We start from the raw sequence: 23,660 nt of genomic DNA on the forward strand, positions 1-23,660 counted from the left end.
TGGGTAGCCAGTGAAGTGACTGAAGGACGGGAGTGATATGGTCTCTTTTATTTGAGTTGGTGAGTATCTTTCCGCCTGGTGCTACAATCTATTAATTATCATCTCCAAATTAGACTACTGCAATTCCCTTTTGATAGGTCTCCCTGCAATAACCATCAAACCCCTGCAGGTGGTCCAGAATGCCGCCGCCAGGATACTCACCAACTCAAATAAAAGGGACCTTCCCTGTACGTACCAGGATCAGTCCAGGACACCTGGGTTGTGACTCCGCACCAGTAGGTGGAGACAGAGCAAAACTTGTCGGTGTGAGTCATATATGACCCTGTGCCAGTCACAGCCCCTCAGTCTTACTCTGTCTCCAGTAGGTGGTGCAGGTGCAGTCACAGCCTCTGCCTGCACTGATTCTGGTAGTTAGTCAGGTTTTTGGAATTTTTTTTTTCCTTTTCAATTTGGTTTTTGGAAACTTTTCATCTAAATAAGAAGAATTTGGTTTTTGGAAGTTTTTCATCTAAAGAAAGAAGACTCCCTCGTCCTGAGAGCCTCCCAGGGGGGTTGGGAGGTTCTGAGGGGACCATCCCCCCCTGGTAGAGGCCGCTGCTGAGGGTTGAGGACCCGGCCCTTGCTGGCAGCAGCGTCGGGGGTGACACCGGGGAGCCCGGTTCACTCACCCCCGCTGGAGCAGGCAGGTCAGGACCAGGGACAGCGTCCAAGCAGCGATCGCAAGAAAAAAAAAAAAAAAAAAGAAAGTCTGTTTTGTTTTTGTTTTGCGGCTTCCTCGCCTCGCGGCTTCGTTCCGGGGGGGTTGATTTTTAGTGCAGATCCCTTCTGGTCACTTGCTGGTCGCGTGGGGGATGCCGGCTCTCCGTCCTTCGCGGCTTCGTTCCGTGGGGGGGTTGATTTTAGTGGAGATCCCTTCTGGGCCCCTGCCGGTCGCGTGGGGGATGCCGCGTGGAGCCTCCTGCTGCGCGCGCGGCTCGGCGTGCACGCCTGTATAGGGACGGCGTGTTTTCAGCCTGGGTCTCGGGCGGCGAGGGGCCGTCCGAGACAGGTCGGGGAGCTTGGATTCGACCAGCGTCGGGGCCGCCGTGCGACGAGCAGGCAGGGGATAGCTCAGCTGTTCCGTTCCCGCTGAGCGCCGTTCCCGCGGAGCGCGGGAACGCGGCCATTTTGGGTGCAGTTAGTCAAGCCACGAGGAAGGCCTTAGCAAATGGAGGTCTCCCTCCGGCGCTTTCCCCGCAGCAGCGAGCCCCCGGGGAGGCCTCCCCGGGGGGGGCTGCTTCTCCGGTTGAGGTCAGTGCGGAGACGGCCTCCACTGATTCGGAGGCCTCCTTTTCTTCGGTTTTCGCGTTCTTTTTAAGGAAGGTCCTCCCTCAAAAGATCTAGGCAGCAGAGGAGGAAAGCTGGGAAAGGATCTGGGAAGCCCTCCGATCCTCCAAAGCATGTTAGCCTGATGCGGGGTAGACCGCAGGAGACGGACTCCGGGTCCTCCTGTTCGGAGGACGCAGCCCCTGAGCCGGAGGAAGAGGGCTCAGGCCTGCCAGGTACCAGCACAGGTACAGCAGTGGATGGAGATGACCCCAGAGTAGTCCGCTTGTTCCGGAGGGAGGAGTTGGCTCCCCTTATTCCGACCATCCTGCAGGAATTGGGGGTGGAGGCCCCACAGGTGGAGTCTAGACCGGGAGCCAAGATGGATCCGGTCCTTTCGAGCTCACCGGCCCAGCAGTGGCCTCCCCGTTCCCCTTTTCGGCTGCGGATATATTATTCCGGGAATGGGATTCCCTGGAGCTGGGCCCGAAAGTGAGTGAAGCCATGGACAAGTTGTATCCATTACCAGAAGATACCCTGGCGCTTCTTCGAGTTCCCGGAGTGGATGCAGCGGTGTCGGCGGTACCTAAAAGGTCAACGATCCCGGTTACAGGAGCGACTGCTTTCAAGGATATCCAGGATAGAAGGATAGAACTCCAGCTTAAGCAGGTGTTTCAGGCGTCGGCCTTGGGGGTGCGCGCGGCGATTTGTAGTAACTTTGCGCTGCGTGCTGGGTTCCGGTGGGCCCAGGTTCTCCAGGCCAACGCGGATCTGTCGGAGGAGGAGGCGCGGCAGGCGGATCGCCGCAGATGCTCTGTATGACTTGCTCCGGACGGCCTCCAGAGCTATGGTCTCGCCAGGGTCAGCGAGGAGCCTCCTCTGGCTTCGGAACTGCGGTTCCAGGAAGTCGCGTCCTCCACGTTCTTCGGGACCCTCGTATAGGTCTCCTTCCTCCTGGACCCCTCGGTGGCAGCAGTCCTTTCGGGGGAAGCGGTTCGGTAGGCAGGGAGGAACCCCGGCCGCAGGGGTCCCAAGGTTTCGCAATGAAATGCGGTTGGCCCATTCCTCGCCGCAGCCTCTGCACGTGATCCCAAATGTTGGGGCGCGGTTGACGTTGTTTTCGAGGAATGGGCCAGCGTTACGCCGGACCAGTGGGTCCTCGACGTGATAAGCCACGGCTACGCGTTACTTTTGTTCGAATCCCAGCGGACAAGTTCCTCGTCTCTCCTTGCAAAGCTCCGGAGAAGAAGGCGGCACGGCTAGGCACCATCCGGCGCTTGGAAAGCTCAGGAGCTATTGTTCCGGTCCCGATCCATCAGCACGGCGAAGGCCGTTACTCCATTCACTTCATCGTTCCAAAGAAAGACGGCACGTCAAGACCGATCCTGGACCTCAAAGGCGTGCACAGATGCCTGCGCGTTCCTCACTTCAAGATGGAGACAATTCGTTCGGTGATTGCTTCGGTGCGGCTGGGCAAATTCTTGGCTTCCCTAGATCTCACGTGGGACTTCGGCCGGAGTGCCAGCAATTCCTGAGGTTCTGCATGCTGGGGCGTCACTATCAATTCCGGGCACTGCCGTTTGGTCTCGCGACAGCTCCCCGCACATTCACGATAGTGATGGTGGTGGTGGCGGCGCTGCTACGCCGGCAAGGTTTCCTGGTTCATCCTTACCTGGACGACGGGCTGATTCGCGCGAAGTCCGAGGGTAAGTGTCGACAGGCGGTGGCCCGGGTCCTACAGATCTTGCAGTCTCTAGGCTGGGTAATCAATTTCGCCAAGAGTCAACTGATACCGACCCAGACCCTAGAATACCTCGGAGCTGGATTCGTCACGACACAGGGCAAAGTGTTCCTGTCCCAGGAACGCAGGTGCAAGCTACAGTCTCAGGTGAGGCGGTTGCTGTCTCTTCACAGTCCTCGGGTCTGCGATTATCTGACGGTCCTGGGTTCGATGGCTTCAACGCTCGCCCTGGTTCCCTGGGTGTTCGCTCATTTGCGGCCGTTGCAGTTGTCCTTACTATCCCGATGGAAGCCGGTCTCGGAGGAGTTCTTCCTGCCTCTTCCACTCGAGGGCCAAGCGAGATCCAGCCTGTACTGGTGGCTCGATTCCAAGCATCTGTCCGGTGGAGTGTCCCTGCGGGTACCCGATTGGACGGTGGTGACCATGGATGCCAGTCTCTCCGGTTGGGGAGCAGTTTGCCTAGGGAGGTCGGTCCAGGGGCTATGGTCAGCGTCTCAAGCCCAGTGGTCTATCAACCGACTAGAGACCAGAGCGGTCCGTCGGGCTCTACAAGCCTTCTTACCGTTAGTACGGGGATAGGCGGTCCGAGTACTATCGGACAACGCAACCACCGTGGCCTACATCAATCATCAAGGAGGGACGAGGAGTCCACAGGTGGCTATAGAGGCGCAGCTCTTGATGTCACGGACAGAACTAAGTCTCAGCAACATCGCAGCCTCCCACATTGCCGGGGTCGACAATGTCCAGGCGGATTTTCTCAGCCGTCACAACCTCGATCCCGGAGAGTGGGAATTGGCGGACGAAGTGTTTCTGCTCATCTGCAGAACGTGGGGGGTGCCCCACATGGATCTGATGGCCACGTGGCACAACGCGAAGGCTCCGCGATTTTACAGTCGGCGTCGAGAACGGGGAGCAGAAGGCGTCGACGCGCTGGTACTTCCTTGGCCAACGGATGTGCTTCTGTACGTGTTTCCCCCGTGGCCGATGATAGGCAAGATTCTGCGGCGCATAGAATTGCACCCGTTCAATGGGATCATGGTGGCACAGGAGTGGCCACGTCGTCAGTGGTTCGCAGATCTCATTCAGTTGTCGGGGGCGACTCCCTTTCGTCTCCAGGGGTTCGCGGGGCTCCTACGTCAGGGCCCCGTCTGTTTTGGAGGATGCGGATCACTTCTGTCTCGCGGCATGGTTTTTGAGAGGAATTGCCTGAAGAGATAAGGTTACTCAGATGCGGTGATAGCCACGTTGCTGAGGTCCAGAAAGCAGTCTATGTCCCTGGCTTATGTCCGTGTCTGGGCGGTTTTTACGGCCCTGGCTTATGTCCGTGTCTGGCTGGTTTTTGGAGGATTGGTGCGTGAAGCGGGGGGTGGATCCCACTTCCGCTTCAGTTTCAAATATTCTAACGTTTCTTCAAGCCGGTCTGGCCAAAGACTTGGCGTGCAGTTCTCTACGGGTCCAGGTGGCGGCGCTTGGTTGTTTGCGGGTTAAGGTCCGGGGAACCATCCCTGGCCCTTCATTCGGATATCTCCCGTTTCCTTCGGGGGGCTAAACATCTCCGTCCTCCATTGCGTCCCCCCTGTCCGTCTTGGAACCTTATCTGGGTTCTCTCCGCCTTAGGCTTGGCCCCGTTTGAGCCCTTGAAGCATGCATCTACTAAGGACCTTACGTTGAGGACGGTATTTTTGGTGGCGATTGCCTCGGCACAGCGTGTTTCGGAGTTGCAGGCCCTGCCCTGTAGGGAACCGTTCTTGCGTATTTCCGATTCAGGAGTATACTTGCGGTCGGTACCTTCTTTTCTACCTAAAGTGGTGTCGTTTTTCACGTAAATCAGTCAGTGGGGTTACCTGCGTTTGCGGTTGGGGAGTCCCCTGATCCCCAGTTAAGGGAACTGCGGAAGCTGGACGTGCGGAGGTCCATTCTTCGTCACTTGGAGGTTACTAATCCGTTCCGGGTAACAGACCATCTTTAGTTTTGTTCTCGGGTCCAAAGACAGGGGCCGCTGCGTCCCGCACGACGATCGCCCGTTGGCTCATGGAGGCCATTGGCTCGGCGTAATTGGTGCGGAGAAAACCGCTTCCGGTGGGTCTTCGGGCTCACTCGACTCGTTCTCAGGCTGCGTCCTGGGCGGAAGCTTCTCAGGTGTCGCCTCAAGAGATTTGCAGGGCGGCTACCGGGAAATCATTGCATACTTTATCAGGCACTGCCGGATGGATGTCCGGGCTCCAGATTCCGGGGGATTTGGAGAGAGGGTGCTCCGAGCGGGACTCTCTGCTTCCCACCCTTGGTAACTTAGCTCTGGTACATCCCAGGTGTCCTGGACTGATCCTGGTACGTACAGGGAAAGGAAAATTAGTTTCTTACCTGATAATTTTCGTTCCTGTAGTACCAAGGATCAGTCCAGGATCCCGCCCGCAGGGCTTCGCTGAAGTAACTGAGAGTCCGCTCATAGTTTTCTTAGTTATTCTGATCGCTTGTTTAGCTCTCCCGGTTGGGGAGTCCTGTTCCGGTTGGGGAGTCCGGTTCCACTAGGAGTTCTGGTGGTAGGTTTTGGTTTGGAAGTGAATTTTCTAGCCAGTGTTGTTGCTTGGTTGAGTTGCTACTTTGACATTACGTAAGACTGAGGGGGCTGTGACTGGCACAGGGTCATATATGACTCACACCGACAAGTTTTGCTCTGTCTCCACCTACTGGTGCGGAGTCACAACCCAGGTGTCCTGGACTGATCCTTGGTACTACAGGAACGAAAATTATCAGGTAAGAAACTAATTTTCCTATATCACTCCCGTCCTTCAGTCACTTCACTGGCTACCCATCAAATTCAGGATCTCTTTTAAAGTTCTTACGATGATCCACAAGGACATCCATAACATCGCCCCTCTCAAGCTCAGTAATCAATTCCGCCCACACACCTCAGACAGACCTGTCAGAAGAGCGTATAAAGGCCCCCTGTGTGCCCCCCCTGCCAAATCCTCTCTAAGTAAGCGAGCACGATCCACAGCAGGGCCCACTCTATGGAACACTCTGCCACACCAGATCCATGTCAAGAACCCTGCCACCAAACCTTTATGAAATATCTCAAAACGTGGCTTTTCAGTCAAGCTTTCCTGGAAACCCAATCCCGCCCGGACGCCGTTCGATGGACATGGACCAAAGCTCGATGATAAATTGAGCACCCAGCCCTCCCAGGCCTCATCAGGGCTCTTCTTTCCCAGATTCTGCCCCCCCGCAGCCCCTCCTCCCTCCCTTCACTCCTCATATAGTCCCTCTTTCTTTCTCCCTCGAATCCAAGCATCACGTCTAATGTTTTATGTACTTTTATTCCGTATTGAAGTCTTACAGTTACTCCGCATTAAGCTTCTTACGGTTTGCAATTCTTCCGTTGTTTCTCCATACGTTTTCGTATGTTCTTACGCTCTAATGATCAATGTTTAATGCTCTAATGTTTAATGTACTTTTGCTCTAATTGTTTAAGGTTTAATGTAACGCCCTCCGGCGGCAGTTCTGTTTTACTGTAAACCGGTGTGATCTGTATATTTTACAGGAATGTCGGTATATAAGAATTCAAAAATAAATAAAAAAATAATAAATAATGATGGCAGAAAAGGACCAAATGGTCCATCCAGTCTACCCAGCAAGTTTCTTGTGGTAATATCTGCCGCTCTGTGCAGGTTACCCCCATGTTTCTCTTAAGGGTAATAACTGCACCTCCATTCAGTTATCTCCAAGCTTTATCATAAGGGTAGGAATATTTACAATCAAAACCAAGCAACTGATAGCAACATTACAGCTAGTGACATTTTTACTGGGTGAGGAGCCTTCTTAAAAATTCCCACAATGCTGCTTGAATGTGCTTTGCTTTTGGACTTGGTCACAGAAGCAGTCCTATGCTTTTTCCCTTATGTCTACATATCAGTACCCCAGAACGTAAAAGATGGGGGTCATTGGTTATTGTCTGAATTTGTTTCACCTTTCCTGTTCATACTCCAGATCAGTCCAGACAAGTGAGTTTTGCATCCCGACCAGCAGATGGAGGCAGAGAGCAAAAACATTTCAGATACTGCTACATAACAGAAAGTGCTACCTGCAGTCCCTCACTATTTCTCTGTCTCCAGCAGATGGCAGAGGTCAATCCTGCAGTCTGCCGTTTTGAACTAAAAAGAAGAAATAGGTTGAAGAAGGAAGACTTCTAAGATGGTGGCTCCTTGAGGTGTTAGGTTCCTTTGTGGGCCATTCCTCGAGTTAAGCAGGGCGAGCAAGGGGATGGTTATCTCTGATCTAGCTTGGCCCTCTTCATCCAGAGGGAAGGAAAGCCAGGGGTCCTGGTTACCTCGCTCCCTCTGTGTCCTTTTCACTCCCAGCCATCAGCATCCAGGAGCAAGGGATATATTCCTTTTCCTTTCTTTCTTTTTCTCCCTGGTGGGTGCTGTTATTAAAAAAAATGCAATGGCAGATCCACTTGTGGCGGGAGGCCATAGTCGGGTGAGTGGGGATACAAGCGGTTGGGCCACTGTGCCGGGGAAGAGTCAGAGATTGTTCCTGCTCTGGCAGGGAAGTCAATCATGGCAGCAGTTATTTTTGGCGCTGACTGCAACGTCATGGCGCCTTCCGCTGAGCGCAGGAACTTTTGTCAGGGCTACGGCCTGAGGCAATTGCATCTCGATGCAGCTTCGTTTTGCCCAGATTGTGCCTCCAGAGGGGTAGGAACCTCCGTGGGGGTCTCAGGTGGCATTCACTCCACCCGGTCATCAGGCCTGGTTCAGGAGACCCCAAGTCAGTCGCAGGACTTGGCAGCCATCTTATCTAAATATGGCAGAAAGCAGGCCCCTGCAAGAGTGCCACTGGACTCTCCCCCCTCCCTTTTTCCAGTGGATCAGCACCCTGTGGAAGTCAGGGAAGGGAGAGAATGAGGAAGGACTACTGGATCACGAGTCCAATGATAATGAGGACTTCTCTGCGGATTTTATAGAAGAACATAAGAACATAAGAAAATGCCATGCTGGGTCAGACCAAGGGTCCATCAAGCCCAGCATCCTGTTTCCAACAGTGGCCAATCCAGGCCACAAGAACCTGGCAATTACCCAACACTAAGAAGATCCCATGTTACTGATGCAATTAATAGCAGTGGCTATTCCCTAAGTAAACTTGATTAATAGCAGTTAATGGACTTCTCCTCCAAGAACTTATCCAAACCTTTTTTAAACCCAGCTACACTAACTGCACTAACCACATCCTCTGGCAACAAATTCCAGAGCTTTATTGTGCATTGAGTGAAAAAGAATTTTCTCCGATTAGTTTTAAATGTGCTACTTGCTAACTTCATGGAGTACCCCCTAGTCCTTCTATTATCCAAAAGTGTAAATAACCGATTCAAATCTACTCGTTCAAGACCTCTCATGATCTTAAAGACCTCTATCATATCCCCCCTCAGCTGTCTCTTCTCACAGCTGAACAGCCCTAACCTCTTCAGCCTTTCTTCATAGGGGAGCTGTTCCATCCCCTTTATCATTTCAGTTGCTCTTCTCTGTACCTTCTCCATCACAACTATATCTTTTTGAGATGCGGTGACCAGAATTGTACACAGTATTCAAGGTGCGGTCTCACCATGGAGCGATACAGAGGCATGAACCGGAGTGATATGTATTGTATACAGGAACTTCCGGTATATAAAAACCATAAATAAATAAATAAATTATGACATTTTCTGTTTTATTAACCATTCCCTTCCTAATAATTCCTAACATTCTGTTTGCTTTTTTGACTGCTGCAGCACACTGAGCCAACGATTACACTATATTATCCACTACGATGCCTAGATCTTTTTCCTGGGTGGTAGCTCCTAATATGGAATCTAGCATTGTGTAACTACAGCACAGGTTGTTTTTCCCTATATGCAACACCTTGCACTTGTCCACATTAAATTTCATCTGCCATTTGGATGCCTAACCTTCCAGTCTTGCAAGGTCCTCCTATAATGTATCACAATCCACTTGTGATTTAACTACTCTGAATAATTTTGTATCATCCATAAATCTGATAACCTCACTCGTCGTATTCCTTTCCAGATCATTTATATATATATTGAAAAGCACCGGTCCAAGTACAGATCCCTGAGGCACTCCACTGTTTACCCTTTTCCACTGAGAAAATTGACCATTTAATCCTACTCTCTGTTTCCTGTCTTTTAACCAGTTTGTAATCCACGAAAGGACATCGCCTCCTATCCCATGACATTTTAGTTTTCTTAGAAGCCTCTCATGAGGGACTTTGTCAAACGCCTTCTGAAAATCCAAGTACACTACATCTACCGGTTCACTTTTATCCACATGTTTTTTAACCCCTTCAAAAAAATGAAGCAGATTTGTTAGGCAAGACTTCCCTTGGGTAAATCCATGTTGACTGTGTTCCATTAAACCCTGCTATCTAAATGTCTTTCTATATGCTCTACGATTTTGATCTTTAGAATAGTTTCCACTATTTTTCTCGGCAGTGAACTCAGGCTCACTGGTCTATAGTTTTCCGGATCACCTCTGGAGCCCTGTTTAAATATTGGGGTTATATTGGCCACCCTCCAGTCTTCAGGTACAATGGATGATTTTAATGATAGGTTACAAATTTTAACTAATAGATCAGAAATTTCATTTTTGAGTTCCTTCAGTACCTAGGATGCATACCATCCGGTCCAGGTGATTTGCTGCTCTTTATTTTGTCAATCTGGCCTACTACATCTTCCAGGTTCACAGTGATTTGGTTCAGTTCGTCTGACTTATCACCCTTGAAAACCATCTCTGGAACTGGTATCTCCCCAACATCCTCATTAGTAAACACGGAAGCAAAGAATTCATTTAGTCTTTCTGCAATGGCCTTATCTTCCCTAAGAGCCCCTTTAACCCCTCAGTCATCTAATGGTCCAACTGACTCCCTCACAGGTTTCGTGCTTCAGATATATTATAAAAAGTTTTTATTATGAGTTTTTGCCTCTATGAAGGGCATTCCAGGCATCCACCATCCTATCTGTGAAGAAATATTTCCTGATATTGGTTCTGAGTTGTTCCCACTGGAGTTTCATTTTGTGACCCCTAGTTCTACTGTTTCCTTTCCAGCAGAAAAGGTTTGTCATTGATTGAGCATCATTAAAACCTTTCAGGTATTTGAAGGTCTGTATCATATCTCCCCTGCACCTCCTCTCTTCCAGAGTATACATATTTAGATCCTTCAACCTCTCCTCAAATCTCATAAGTCTTCCAATAGAAACCCCACATCATTTTGGTCACCCATCTCTGGACCGCCTCCATCCTGTCTCTGTCCCTTTTGAGATACGGGCACCAGTGCTGAACACAGTACTCCAGGTGAGGCCTCACCAAGGACCTGTACAAGGGGATTATCACCTCCCATTTCTTACTGGTTATTCCTCTCTCTATGCAGCCCAGCATTCTTCTGGCTTTAGCTATCGCCTTGTCACATTGCTTCACCATCTTAAGATTACCAGACACTATCACCCTAAGGTTCCTCTCTTGGTCTATGCACATCAGTCTTTCATCTGGGGTTGCCAGCTGGCTTCAGACTTTCAGGACAGGTTGATTCAGTCCCGCCCCTACTCACCTGCATGCAGGTACTAATAGTTTTGCTTTTCTTAGGGAATACAATAGGGAAATCAGAATAAATCCCAGTATGCAATGAGGTAAAACCAGGACTAGATCAACCTGTCCTGAAAATCTGGAGCCAGTTGGCAACCCTACTTTCACCCCATCACATACATCTCTTTTGGATTGCCACATCCCAGATGCAGGACTCTGTCCTTCTTGGCATTGAATCCCAGCTGCCAAATCTTCAATTACTCTTCAAGCTTTCTTAAATCACTTTTCATTCTTTCTACCCCTTAAGGCATGTCCCCTGTGTTGCAGATCTTAGTATCATTTGCAAATAGACAAGCTTTACCTTCTATCCCTTCCGCCAGGTCGCTCACAAAGATATTGCACAGAACCGGTCCCAATACCGATCCCTGTGGCACTCCGCTTAACACCGTTCTCTCTTCAGAGTAATGTTCCATTCACCATTACACGCTGTCTCCTATCAGTCAACCAGATTGTAATCCACACCTCCACCTTGGCGCTCACTCCAAAGTTTCTCATTTTATTCACAAGCCTTCTATGCGGGACTGTATCAAAAGCTTTGCTGAAATTCAAATAGATCACATTGAGCGCTCTTCCTTGATCCAATTCTCAAATCACCCAATCAAAAAAATCAATCAGATTTGTCAGATGAGACGTTTTCCTGGTGAATCCATGCTGCCTTGGGTCCAGCAAACCACTGGATTGTAAATAGTTCCCTATCCTTTCCTTCTGCAGAGACTCCATTAATTTTCCCACCATCGAGTTGAAGCTAACCGGCCTGCAGTTTCCAGCCTCCTCTCTGCTCCCACTTTTGTGAAGCAGGACCACCACTGCTCTTCTCCAATCTCTCGGCACCACTCCCGTTTCTAGGGATCTATTGAACAGGTCACACAGTGGACCCACCAGCACATCTCTGAGCTCCCTCAGTATCCTGGAGTATATCTCACCCGGCCCCATGACCTTGTTCGCTTTCAGTTTTCCTAGCTCTTCCCATACATTCTCTTCTGTAAATGGAGTTTCATCTACTCCACTCCCCTCCACAGTCTTGTCAACCAGCGATGTTCCTTCTCCGGGGTCTTTCTTTAGTGAACACTGAACTGAAGTATGTGTTTAATATTTCTGCCATTTCTTCATCTCTCTCCACACATTGCTCCTCGTCACCTTTCAGTTTCACTATACCACTTCTTACCTCCCTTCTTTCATTGATGTATCTGAAAAATGTTTTGTCTTCTCACTTTACCTCTTTGGCAATTCTTTCTTCCGCTTGACTTTTAGCTTTCCTGATTTCTTTCTTCGTCTCCCTCAGTTTCACCAGATATTCTTCCTTGTGTTCCTTTTTTTGAGATCCTTTGTACTTCTTGAACGCTGTCCTTTTTGCCTTTATTTTTTCAGCCAGCTCCTTAGAGAACCAGTTTGGTTTCTTTTTTCCTCTTACTTTTGTTTAATTTTCTAACATAGAGATTTGTTGCCTCTGTAATAGCTCCTTTAAATGTAGCCCACTGTTGTTCCACCGCACCCATTTTCTCCCAATCTTCTAGTTCTTCCTCCAGGTAAATCTCCATTTTGACAAAGTCCATATTTGTGAAATTCAGAACTTGGGTCTTCGTGTGACTTCTCCGTGTCCTATTCACAATATCGAACCATAATGTCTGACAATCACTGGTGCAGAGGTGAGCCCCTACCTGAACATCAGAGGCATTATCCCCATTACTGAGCACCACACCCTCCCTTACCATTTGTTTGAGCAGAGCCCCTATCTCTCTACTTCTTGTAGATTCTGCAGAAGGAATGCTCCAATCTACATCCAGCAGATTAAAATCTCCAAAGAGCAACACTTCCCCTTTTTTCCCACCTTTTGGATGTCTTTGACTAGATCTCTGTCCAGTTCTTCTGCCTGAGTCAGAGGCCTATAGATCACACCAGCAAAAAATGGAAGCACCATCTTCTATTTTTAGGACGATCCATAAAGTTTCTTCTCTACCTCATGTTCTTTGCAGTTCAGTTGCTTGGATATTGTTTTTGACATAAAGAGCTACCCCTCCCTATTTTCTGACCTCTCTCTTCTTAAACAAGTTATGGCCCAGGATGGCCATTTCCCAATCTTGAGATTCATTGATCCATGTCTCTGAAATAGTAATAATGTCCAAATCCGCTTCCAGAATTAGAGCCTGCAGGTCTGGGATTTTGTTGCCTGGACTACAAATATTTGTTATAGCTTTCCAGCTGCTCTTCAAAGTGACCTTATCTGCTTTATTGAACTGATTGATTTTGTTACTTTCCCTTCCCTCTTCCTGTTTTGCTTGGGGTGACATGCCAAATTCACAGGCCACCTCCTGCCAACCTTGCTTCCCAGTTTAAGTGCCTGATAATGTATAATCTGAATTTTTCAGTTTGCATCCTCTTTCCTGCCACAGACAAATGTAGGCCATCCTTATCATATAATCTTTTATTGCCCCATATATGGCCCCAGCCTCCAACGTATCCAAAACCATTTTCCTTTCACCAGGTTTTGAGCCAGGAACAGGTAATACTTCTGAAAAGGCAATAGTCTTTCCCATGCATCTAATCTTCTTCCCTAGATTTTGGAAATATTTCAGTACTTTATGGACACCGTTTCTAATGAGGTCATTGGTCCTCAGATGGATGATAACATTTTTATCAGAGTTCTTACTTTCTTCTATAATTGCGATGATCACCTGGTTTGCATTTCTATTACCTGAGAATCCAGGAAGGCATTTAACTGTTGTGACACCATCAAAATGAGTCCCCAAATTGATTCCTCTTATGGCTGAGTCTCCCAGCATAAGAAGCTTGCTTTTATGACATTTGATCATGTTGAAGGGTTTCTGGGTATATTGGGTGACTACTTCCCTTTTAGACATCACTCCATATTCTATTGCTGAGGCTTTTTCATTTTCCAATGCAGAAATTGTGTTATATAAGGGTAACACCTGAGAGAGTGAGTGTCTCTTCATCATAGGCCTTATTCTGCCAGAGCCCACTGTTATCCAATTATTTCTGGGTTTCTGAATCCTGGATAAAGATAGCCCCGAATCCAACATCTGTAGGAAGAGATATTGACACAACAGCACCTGAAGCTCTGAAATTCACCTGGCTGAACAAATAGCAACTAAGAAAATCACTTTAAGAGTCAAGTCCTTAACCATAGCGCTCTCTAGTGGTTCAAATTGAGCTATCTTTAGTGGTTCAAACCAAGCTTCACACAATCCTTCAAGAACTAGATTCAGATTCCAAGATGCAAGTTTTTACCTCCTTGAAGGAACCATATAACATCTGGATGAGCGGTCAGAGGATACCCTTGTACTTTACTCCAGAGACAACCCAATGTCCTGGACTCTCATAGAGTTAAAGGCCAGTCCCTTGACCAGAACCTTTCTGTAGAAAAGCCAAAATATGTGACACCATAACCTGAACAAGCTGAGGCTGCACTCCATCAACAGCAGATCAGGACTTGAAGTTATTCTAAATTTGCACATACATCAAGGATGTAGAATGTTGCCTAGCCTGCATTAAGGTGGAAATAACCACTTCGGAATATCCCAATCATCTCAGTTGTCTCCTCTTAAAAGCAAAGCCATGAAACAGAAGTGAGCCGCCTGACCTGAAAATATTGGGCCCTGGTGGAAAAGAGTAGACCGATGTCCAAACCTCAGGGGCCCATCTATGGCCATGTTGATCAGGTCTTGGAATTATGGTTGATGTGGCCACTCTGGAGCTACCAGGATCATGTTGTCTAGATGTTCCCTGTACGTACCTGGATCAGTCCAGACAGTGGGTTATGTCCCCAATCCAGCAGATGGAGTCAGCACAAGCTTTGAGGGGGCGTATCCATATATACTACTACCCCCTCTGCAGGAGTTCAGTATCTTCTGACTCCAGCAGATGCGAGTAGGGGAATCAGGCTTCCCCTCCTTTTCCTTCACTTTCTTGCTTGATTATGGCTTGTTGTTGTCTTTTTCTGTGGATCAAGTTTGTATCAAGTTTGTATTAAGTTTAAAAAAAAAAAAAAAAAAGTAAGGCAGAGTTCTTTCAACTTCTGGGGAGTGACTTATCTTCCTTGTCTCTTCTCTGCGGCCTTGCTGTTTATTTCTTGTTGCAGCCAGGGGTAAGTTTGTTTTTCCTTTGTAGTTTTTTCCTTCACAGCTCAGTCCCCGGTGCCCGCGAAAGCCGGTGGAGCCGGCCTCTTCGCTCTTTACTCCCTCACCCGCGGCCATTTTACAGCTCCTCATGGGCTGCTGAGCCATTTAGGGAAAGATGTCTGGGGCGGGTCGTGTGGCCGGGAAGGCCCCCCCGCGGCACCCTCCTCTATTTTCGGACAGCGGGCAGTGCGGGCCGACCGGGCCCCCCCGCAGCGGCGCCTTTGTGTGCATGGCCCCCCCCCGTGGCTTTTTCTTTTCTCCTACAGCGATCCCGATGCCGCAGCCATCCCGCTGTGCGGCCTGCGGAGACCCGGGGTCCCGGATTTCCCGGGAGGGCATCTGTGCACGATGCCTTCCCGGGGGGGAAGGTACCTCACAGTCCCTGACTGATTTCTCTTTTTTGCCCGGGCAGTGCGGGCCGGCCACTCCGCCATTTTTGGCGGGAACGGCGGCCATTTTACATTCTGAGCGCCCTGAGGCGCAGGCCACGAGGGGGAACGGATCCCTGGAGGCTACGAGGGAGAACGGATCCCTGGAGGACTCTACCAGCGGGGGTGTTCCCCCGATTTTGGTGCAGGAACCAAGCACCCAGAGCCAGGGAGCAGGAACCACGCCGCCCCCGAAGCGCACCCGAGCAGGCCGGGGTTCTCTCCGGAGTTTATCCTGCTCATGCATACCGCTTATCTGCAGGGGCTGGAAGCACCTGTGGGACCCCCCCCCTCCTAAGATCCCTCGGATGTCGCCCTCGACGCCGGCCCCCCCCGACCCTCCGGGAGTGGGGGCCTCCCGCCTTCCTACCCGGGTCCGATCCACGCCCGCGGCAGTGGGGGCGGTGCCAGACCCAGCGGGACATGGACTTGACCTCCCGGACGGGGGACAAGGGGACGGCACGCAGGAGGGGGATGATCCGCGTACCCTACGCCTCTTCCAGAGGGAAGAGCTGGACGACCTCATCCCGCAGATCATCCAAGAATTAGATTTGGACCCGCCACCAGACTCGCCTGCCCCAGTAGCTCCCGCTGTCGTCACTTCTTCAAGGAAGGGAGATCCTGTCCTGGCGGCACTCCGGCCGAGGGCTCGGGCTTTTCCCATTCATGACTCGTTTTTACAACTTCTCACCAGGGACACCCCGGAGGCCTCCCTGAAGAGCAGCCGGGCTATGGAAAAGCTGTACCCGCTCCCCTAAGATTTCTGGACCTCATCAAGGTCCCAAAGGTGGACTCCGCAGTGTCGGCGGTCACGAAGAGGATGACTATCCCAGTGACGGGAGGTGCGGCGTTGCGGGACACACAGGATCGTAAGTTGGAAGTTTTCCTTAAGCGGGTTTTCGAGGTCTCACTCCTCACGTTTCAGAACCTGCCGTCCGATGAGGCTGCCCAGGCAGATCGGCTAGAAGCCGCAGTGGCGTATGGGGCGGACGCCTCGTACGACCTTTTTCGGGTCCTCGCAAGATCCATGGTTTCGGTAGTGGCAGCACGACGACTACTGTGGCTACGCAATTGGGCGGCTGATACGTCCTCTAAGTCGAGTCTGGGCTCTCTTCCCTTCAGGGGCAAGTTCCTCTTCGGGGAGGATTTGGACCAGATCATCAAGCCCCTGGGGGAGAACGCTGTTCATCGGCTGCCGGAGGATAGGTTTCGACCAACCAGAGCATTTTCTTCTTCTCGGGCCAGAGCGCAACGGCGCTACAGGGGGTACAGACAGGCGGGCTCCCGGTCATCCGCCCCCAGGTCTCAGCCCTGGTCGCGCTCCTTTCGCGGGCGTCGGCCCGCACGCACTACTCCCGGAACCGGGAACCCTTATACCAAGTCTTCACAATGATGCCAGTCTCGCCCACTCCCCTGTCCCCAGGATTGGGGACCGACTAACGTATTTCTACGCGGAGTGGGCACGGATCACCTCGGACCAGTGGGTCCTGGATACCATAAAACACGGCTACACATTGGAATTTGTCCGCCCCCCGCAGGGAAGGTTCATCTTTTCCCCTGTGGCTCGGACCTCAAGAGAGGAGCGGTGCAGCTGACTCTGGACAGACTCCGGGAGATAGGCGATATTGCGCCCGTGCCCTTCGGAGAGGTGGGCTCGGGCCACTATTCCATCTATTTCGTCGTACCAAAGAAGGACGGTTCCTTCCGGCCTATCCTAGACCTCAAGGAAGTCAACAAATCCCTTCGAGTCGTTCGGTTCCGCATGGAAACGCTCCGGTCAGTGATGGCGGCGGTGCATCGGGGGGAGTTCCTCTCCTCCCTGGACTTAACGGAGGCCTACCTGCACATTCCCATCCACCCGGACCACCACCGTTTCCTTCGTTTCAAAATTCTGGACCAGCATTTTCAGTTCACGGCTCTCCCGTTCGGATTGGCGACGGCGCCGCACACCTTCACCAAGATCATGGTAGTCGTGGCGGCAGCTCTCCGGAAGGAGGGCATCCTGGTTCATCCTTATCTGGACGATTGGCTCCTCCGGGCGAAGTCATTCGATCATGGACACTCAGCGGTGACTCGAGTAGTACGGTTTCTACATTCCCTGGGATGGGTAGTGAACTTCTCCAAGAGCTCCCTCATGCCCTCGCAACACTTGGGTTTTTTTTTTTGGGGGCGACCTTCGACACCCTACTGGGCAAAGTTTTTCTGCGCCAGGACAAAGCTCAATCCTTGCGGGATCACACACGACGGTTCTCTGCGTTACCAGAGCCCACCTCCTGGGACTACCTGCAACTCCTGGGAGTGATGGGGTCCACCATCGACCTTGTACCTTGGGCTTTCACGCACATCAGGACCTTACAGTGGGTGCTCCTCTCCTGTTGGAAACCAGTATCGCAGGACTACCAGATGATTCTCCCGCTCCCGCAGAATGCAAGGGACAGTCTGGGCTGGTGGTTGGATCCGCCGAACCTGGCCCATGCCGTGTCCCTCGATCTGCCAAATTGGGTGGTGGTGACCACCGATGCCAGTCTAGCAGGCTGGGGTGCAGTCTGCAATCGAAGCGCCACGCAGGGGACGTGGTCCACGGTGGAGGCGAAGTGGTCAATCAACCGTCTGGAAACCAGAGCGGTCCGGCTAGCTCTGCGACATTTCCTCCCGCTTCTTCGGAACCGGGAAGTCAGAATCCTATCGGACAAAGCTACCACCGTGGCCTACATCAACCGACAAGGAGGCACGCGCAGCCCGCAGGTCGCGCTCGAGGCGGCGCTGCTGATGCAATGGGCGGAGCGTCATCTCGTCCAGCTAGCGGCCTCGCACATCGCCAGTGTGGACAACGTCCAGGTGGACTTCCTCAGTCGTCAACTGCTGGACCCCGGAGAGTGGTCTCTCTCCGACAAAGCTATGCAACTTCTCGTCCATCGGTGGGGGGGCCCCCCACTTGGATCTGATGGCGTCCGCTCTCAACGCCAAGGCTCCACGCTTCTTCAGTCGCCAGAGAGAGCGCGGCGCGGAGGGAGTGGATGCCCTGGTCCTCCCGTGGCCGCCACATCTTCTGCTCTACACTTTTCCACCATGGCCCCTGGTGGGCAGGATGCTCCGCAGAATAGAAAGCCATCAGGGGACCGTGGTTTTCGTCGCCCCAGAATGGCCCAGGCGACCCTGGTTTGCGGACCTGCTACAGCTGGTGATCGACGGGCCAATCAGGCTGGGGCACCTCCCCCAGCTCCTACATCAGGGCCCGATATTTTTCGAGCAGGCAGAACTCTTCTGTCTTGCGGCCTGGCTTTTGTGAGGCGCCGCCTCCGGCGTCGGGGCTACCCGGAGGCGGTAGTATCCACGCTATTGCGGGCACGAAAGACATCGACATCGGCGGCCTATGTTCGAGTCTGGAAGGTGTTCGAGCTGTGGTGTACCAGCCAGGCCACGAGACCCGCTAAGGCTTCTGTACCTCAGATCCTTCAGTTTCTACAGGCGGGGGTGGAAAAAGGGCTCGCCTATAATTCACTACGGGTTCAGGTGGCCGCCCTTGGTTCGCTGTTGAGCGATGGGGGCTCTCTTCTACAGTATCCTGACATTGCTCGTTTTCTCAAGGGTGTCAAGCATATGCGTCCTCCGTTACGGGACCCTTGTCCCTCCTGGAGTCTTAACCTTGTGCTTCGCTCCCTGTCGGGACCACCGTTCGAGCCACTGCGCAGTGCAACGATAAAGGATCTCACTCTCAAGACTGTATTTCTTGTGGCTATCTGTCCGCTCGACGCATCTCGGAGCTGCAGGCTCTGTCGTGTAGAGTGCCCTATCTCCGTTTCTCCGACTCTGGAGTTTCGCTTCGCACCGTTCCCTCCTTCCTTCCGAAGGTGGTTTCTGCATTCCATGTGAACCAGACGGTGGAGTTGCCATCCTTCTCTTCCTCAGAGCCGAAGTCTCTCCGTCTCTTGAATGTCAAGCGCACTCTGCGCCTCTATCTGGAGGCTACAAATGAGTTCCGGACCTCTGACCATCTCTTCGTACTCTGGGCCGGTCCTAAGAAGGGGTCTCAGGCCTCGAAGATGACCATTGCCAGATGGCTGAAGGCCGGCATTGCTGCTTCCTACATTGGGGCGGGGCGGACTCCCCCACCCGGAATCGTAGCGCATTCTACACGTTCTCAGGCGGCTTCCTGGGCGGAGGTTCGCTCGGTATCCTCGCAGGAAATTTGTAGGGCAGCCACCTGGAAATCGTTACACACGTTCTCGAGGCACTATCGTCTGCACCTCGCCTCTTCGGTCTCTGGACACTTTGGCGAGCAGGTTCTCCGAGCAGGCCTCGCAGGACCCCACCCAATTTAGGGAAGCTTGGGTACATCCCACTGTCTGGACTGATCCAGGTACGTACAGGGAAAAGAAAATTATTACTTACCTGCTAATTTTCGTTCCTGTAGTACCATGGATCAGTCCAGACGCCCACCGCGTTTGGGTTCTTGATCCTGCTCAGCTCTGCGCTACTTCTTGCTCGCAGTGTTCTGTGTCTTCACAGTCGTTTCTTTTCGCTGTTATTCACAGCTCCCTACAAGTTGGTAGGATGTTTGCAGTTACTTGTTGCGGTTACAATTGTTTTCATTATCTGTTTCCACAAACTTGATCCTTCGGGGGTTTCTACTCTGGCTTTGATATACTCGATACTGAACTCCTGCAGAGGGGGTAGTAGTATATATGGATACGCCCCCTCAAAGCTTGTGCTGACTCCATCTGCTGGATTGGGGACATAACCCACTGTCTGGACTGATCCATGGTACTACAGGAACGAAAATTAGCAGGTAAGTAATAATTTTCTTTTTCTCTGTCTGTCATAATCTCTTGTCCATTAGAGGCATGGAGAGATGACAAAAAAGAATCCCTTGAGTCCACGGCAGCATCAGAACTCCAGTTCCTTCTGTACCATGGTTTGTTCAGTGGCTGTAAAACTGCGTCGCCTTGGTGTTCGCTTTGGTTGGGATACTCCCATCTTCCATGAATGGACACATCACTGCCTCCAACAGCTCCCATTCTCTGGTGTCTAACTTTCTCCATCTGAGAAAATCTGCCTGAACGTTGCTCACACCAGTGATGTGAGACGCTGCCAGCCGCTCCAAGTACAGCTCTGCCCAGAGAATCAATTACCGGGCCTCTCGAGCCACTGCCTGATTCTTGGTTTCACTTTGACAGTTGATGTAGGCCACCGTCATCACATTGTTCGATAGGATTCGTACTGAATGACCGCGTAACCTTAGCAGACAGGCAAGCAATGCAAAATGCACTACTCTCATCTCTAACTGATTGATAGACTATGAGGCCTCCTGTTTCAACCACTGCCCTGCACCAACTGATCTTGCCACACTGCCCTCCATCCCGGAGAGGCTTGCATCGGAAGTGATTATTACCAAATTGAGAACCTCCAATTCCGCACCACGCTTGAGACTGGTATGAGTAAACCACTATGAAAGACTGTCCTTGGCTTCCCCCTTTAAATGAAGAGAAAGATGAAACTTTTCCAATAACGGATTCCTGCCAGAGATAAGAGCCCCTTATAGAGGCCATATATGTGTGAACTCCCAAAGCATTAATTCCAATGTCGATGCCATAGAAAATAGTCCCAAACCCTGGGCACTGAAAGCTCTAATAGAAGCTTAATCTGACTTCAAGTTCAGCAGTCTATCTCCATGAGAAACACTCTCTCCGCTAGTGTGTCAGACTGAGCTCCCAGATACTACAGAATTTGAAAGAGGCCTAAATGGCTTATTGCTAGGTTCACCACCCATCTTAGAGACTTCAAGCGCATCGGTACCTTTTGTACTGATTATCAACAGAGGGCCTCTGATTTTGCAAGAATGAGCCAGTCATCCAGATACAGATGCACCTTCCTTTTGCCATGTGACCGCACCCACCATCATCTTGGTGAAGGTACATGGAGCCATCTCCAGCCAAGGGAAGGGCTCATAACCGAAAATGTTCCCTTAGGACCATGAATCCCAGGAATCTCTAGTGTTCCGGCCTGATGGCTATGTGCAGCTATACCTCTATCAAGGTGAAAGATGCCAAGAACTCTCCCTTGTGTACTGCTGTTATGATGGATCTCAGAGTTGGACCTCAGAGTTTCCATGTGGAATCGGGGAATCTTGAGAGCCGCATTTTCCTTCTTTAAATCCAATATCCCTTGAATTGGATACAGGAGGGAAAGAAACAGGATGCTTAACCTAAAATTGACCTCTGGTCAAACTAAGCATGTTCAGGATCTGAGCCAACAAACTCAGCAAGATATTTCTGTGAAAAAAAGAAAATATCTGAGCAGAATCCAAAGTGGCTCTCAATCATATGCAATTTATCCTTCTTCTAGAGGTAATAAAGCCGATTTCCCATTGGAATCCTCCGATGTTTCATGATCCACATCCCTTTGAACATTATCAGGGACAGGCTCCCTGCGGCATTTGTCCACCATGACTAACAAATTGGACCAACAAACCTACATAGTAGGTTGCTTCACCTTTGCTGGGCATCCCTGCAGAAAGGTCTGCAGGCCCTGGAATCATTCCACCCAGGAGAAGGAGGATGGATCTATACCGGAGCCCATAGGCCCAAATTTGCTCTCTCCAACCTCTCTCTCTTAGGGAAGCTTCTGCCCTCTGGAACAAGGGAGGTGGAAAACTGACTGTTGCCTCTCCTCCTACTCCACTCTCCTCCAGAGACACCATAGGCCGAGGGGATGTCCCAACATGGCCAAAAGCTGGTTAGTCAAATTGCTATGAGCATCCAAATAGCACTGACACAAATGGAGAGTGAGGACTGCAACCCTCACAGATAGCAAGGCACTTGGACCTGTTTGTCTCCGGTGCCTAATTCTCCTGAACTTCAGCTCTAGGCGGCTCCTGTGCACACACCAATGCCACGAAGGTATACACACAGATCCCTCCAGGACACGCACAAATAAGCTCTCAAGATTAGGTTGCAGTCATAAGCGCACAAGTACCTGCGCAAATATGCACTCATCATATAGGCCATGGTCATACGTACACAAGTACCTGTGTAAATACATGCTCACGTTTAGGTTGCAGTCTTATGCACACAAGTACCCGTGCAAATATGCTATCCAGTCTAGGTTGCGGCCTTGCGCACACAAATACCTGCACAAATGCATGCTCAAGGAGGTGCGTAAATACTCTAGGTTTCAGACGTATGCACTCAAATCTAGTCTGCAGCCTTACGCACACAGGTCCCTGCGCATGCAACCACACATCATCGCTGAGTTCCCTGAACTGCTGCACAAATTCCTCTATCTAGTTCCTTGTTCTCTTTTTTTTTTTACTCTGTGAGAACAAATAAAGATACCTAGAAACGAATACTTTCCTTTGGTGCAGAAGTTCAAGCTCCAGGTGTGCAGGCCGCATGACAGATCACAAAAAAAGCCATGCCACTGGCTATATCGGTCTCCTTTTGCCAAACTTTAGCGACCCAGCCCAGGACAAACTGTATAACCGGGATACCTCCCTGCTCCACTGGGCCTGCAGTACAGAACTGCCAGAAGATTCCACCGCTGTCTCGTGGGGGATGAGAGATCTGGACCACCAGATGCCACTCCATGAACCTCCGAACCGAGCTATCAGAAGGGTCACCAACCCCCTGCTTGACCGTCTCAAACCAGGAGGAATGGCCCCCACCAGGACCGCACAACCTTCCTGGGAGAATCCAGAAATTTTGTCTTTTAATCTTTTTTTTTTCTTTCTTCTCAGTCTGCAGATTTTACACATCTCCCATTTGCTAGAGACAGAGAAATACTGAGGGACTGCAGGTGGCACACTGGGTTATATAGAGTGACGGTGAAACTTTCTCTGTCTCCATCTGCTGGCAGGGAGGCAAAACCTAGGAGCCTGGACTGATCTGTGTATTTACAGGGAATATTCACTTGGAAGACTTATTTAAGAAGGAAACCCTCTAGCAGGCTGATCCAATAAATCTGCATGGAAAATGGGCGCTAAGTGTTGATCCTAATGCGAACCCAATCACCTCTCCTGGGCGTGTGATTAAATATTGAAATGAAGGGTTGCGCGGAAAAGGAGGCACTAGGGAAAAATGTGCACCTCTAGTGCCTCCTTGGCAATGGGCGTCCAGGAGAGGTGGCTGTCAGCGGGTTAGGAAAACGGATGCTCAATTTTACAAGCATCTGTTTTCCTAACCTATGCATAGTCACGGGTTAGAAAAATGGACGCTCGTTAATTGAGTGACCCTTTTCCTAAGTTGACCGCCGGCACACTTTTTAAAAACAATTTTTTTTTTAAACATTCTCATCCTCTTTGTTCATCCGACTTAAGATCACCATGATATTAAGTTGGAGGAAGTACAGAAAAGCAGTATTTTCTGCTTTTCTTTACACTTTTTGGGCTGTTCAGAAATTAAAGCCTGTTCTGGGCAGG

The 23,660-nt window shown here is 50.7% G+C and overlaps 1 protein-coding gene across 1 annotated transcript in view; it reads left to right on the forward strand.

The window, feature by feature from the left end:
* LOC115083413 (dystonin-like) overlaps positions 1 to 23,660 on the forward strand; it is a 153,629-nt gene that overhangs the window by 71,952 nt on the left and 58,017 nt on the right. The gene's annotated exons all lie outside the window — the stretch shown is intronic.

This window comes from Rhinatrema bivittatum, chromosome 2 (assembly GCF_901001135.1).
Source record: "Rhinatrema bivittatum chromosome 2, aRhiBiv1.1, whole genome shotgun sequence".
NCBI classification, from domain to species: Eukaryota; Metazoa; Chordata; class Amphibia; order Gymnophiona; family Rhinatrematidae; genus Rhinatrema; species Rhinatrema bivittatum.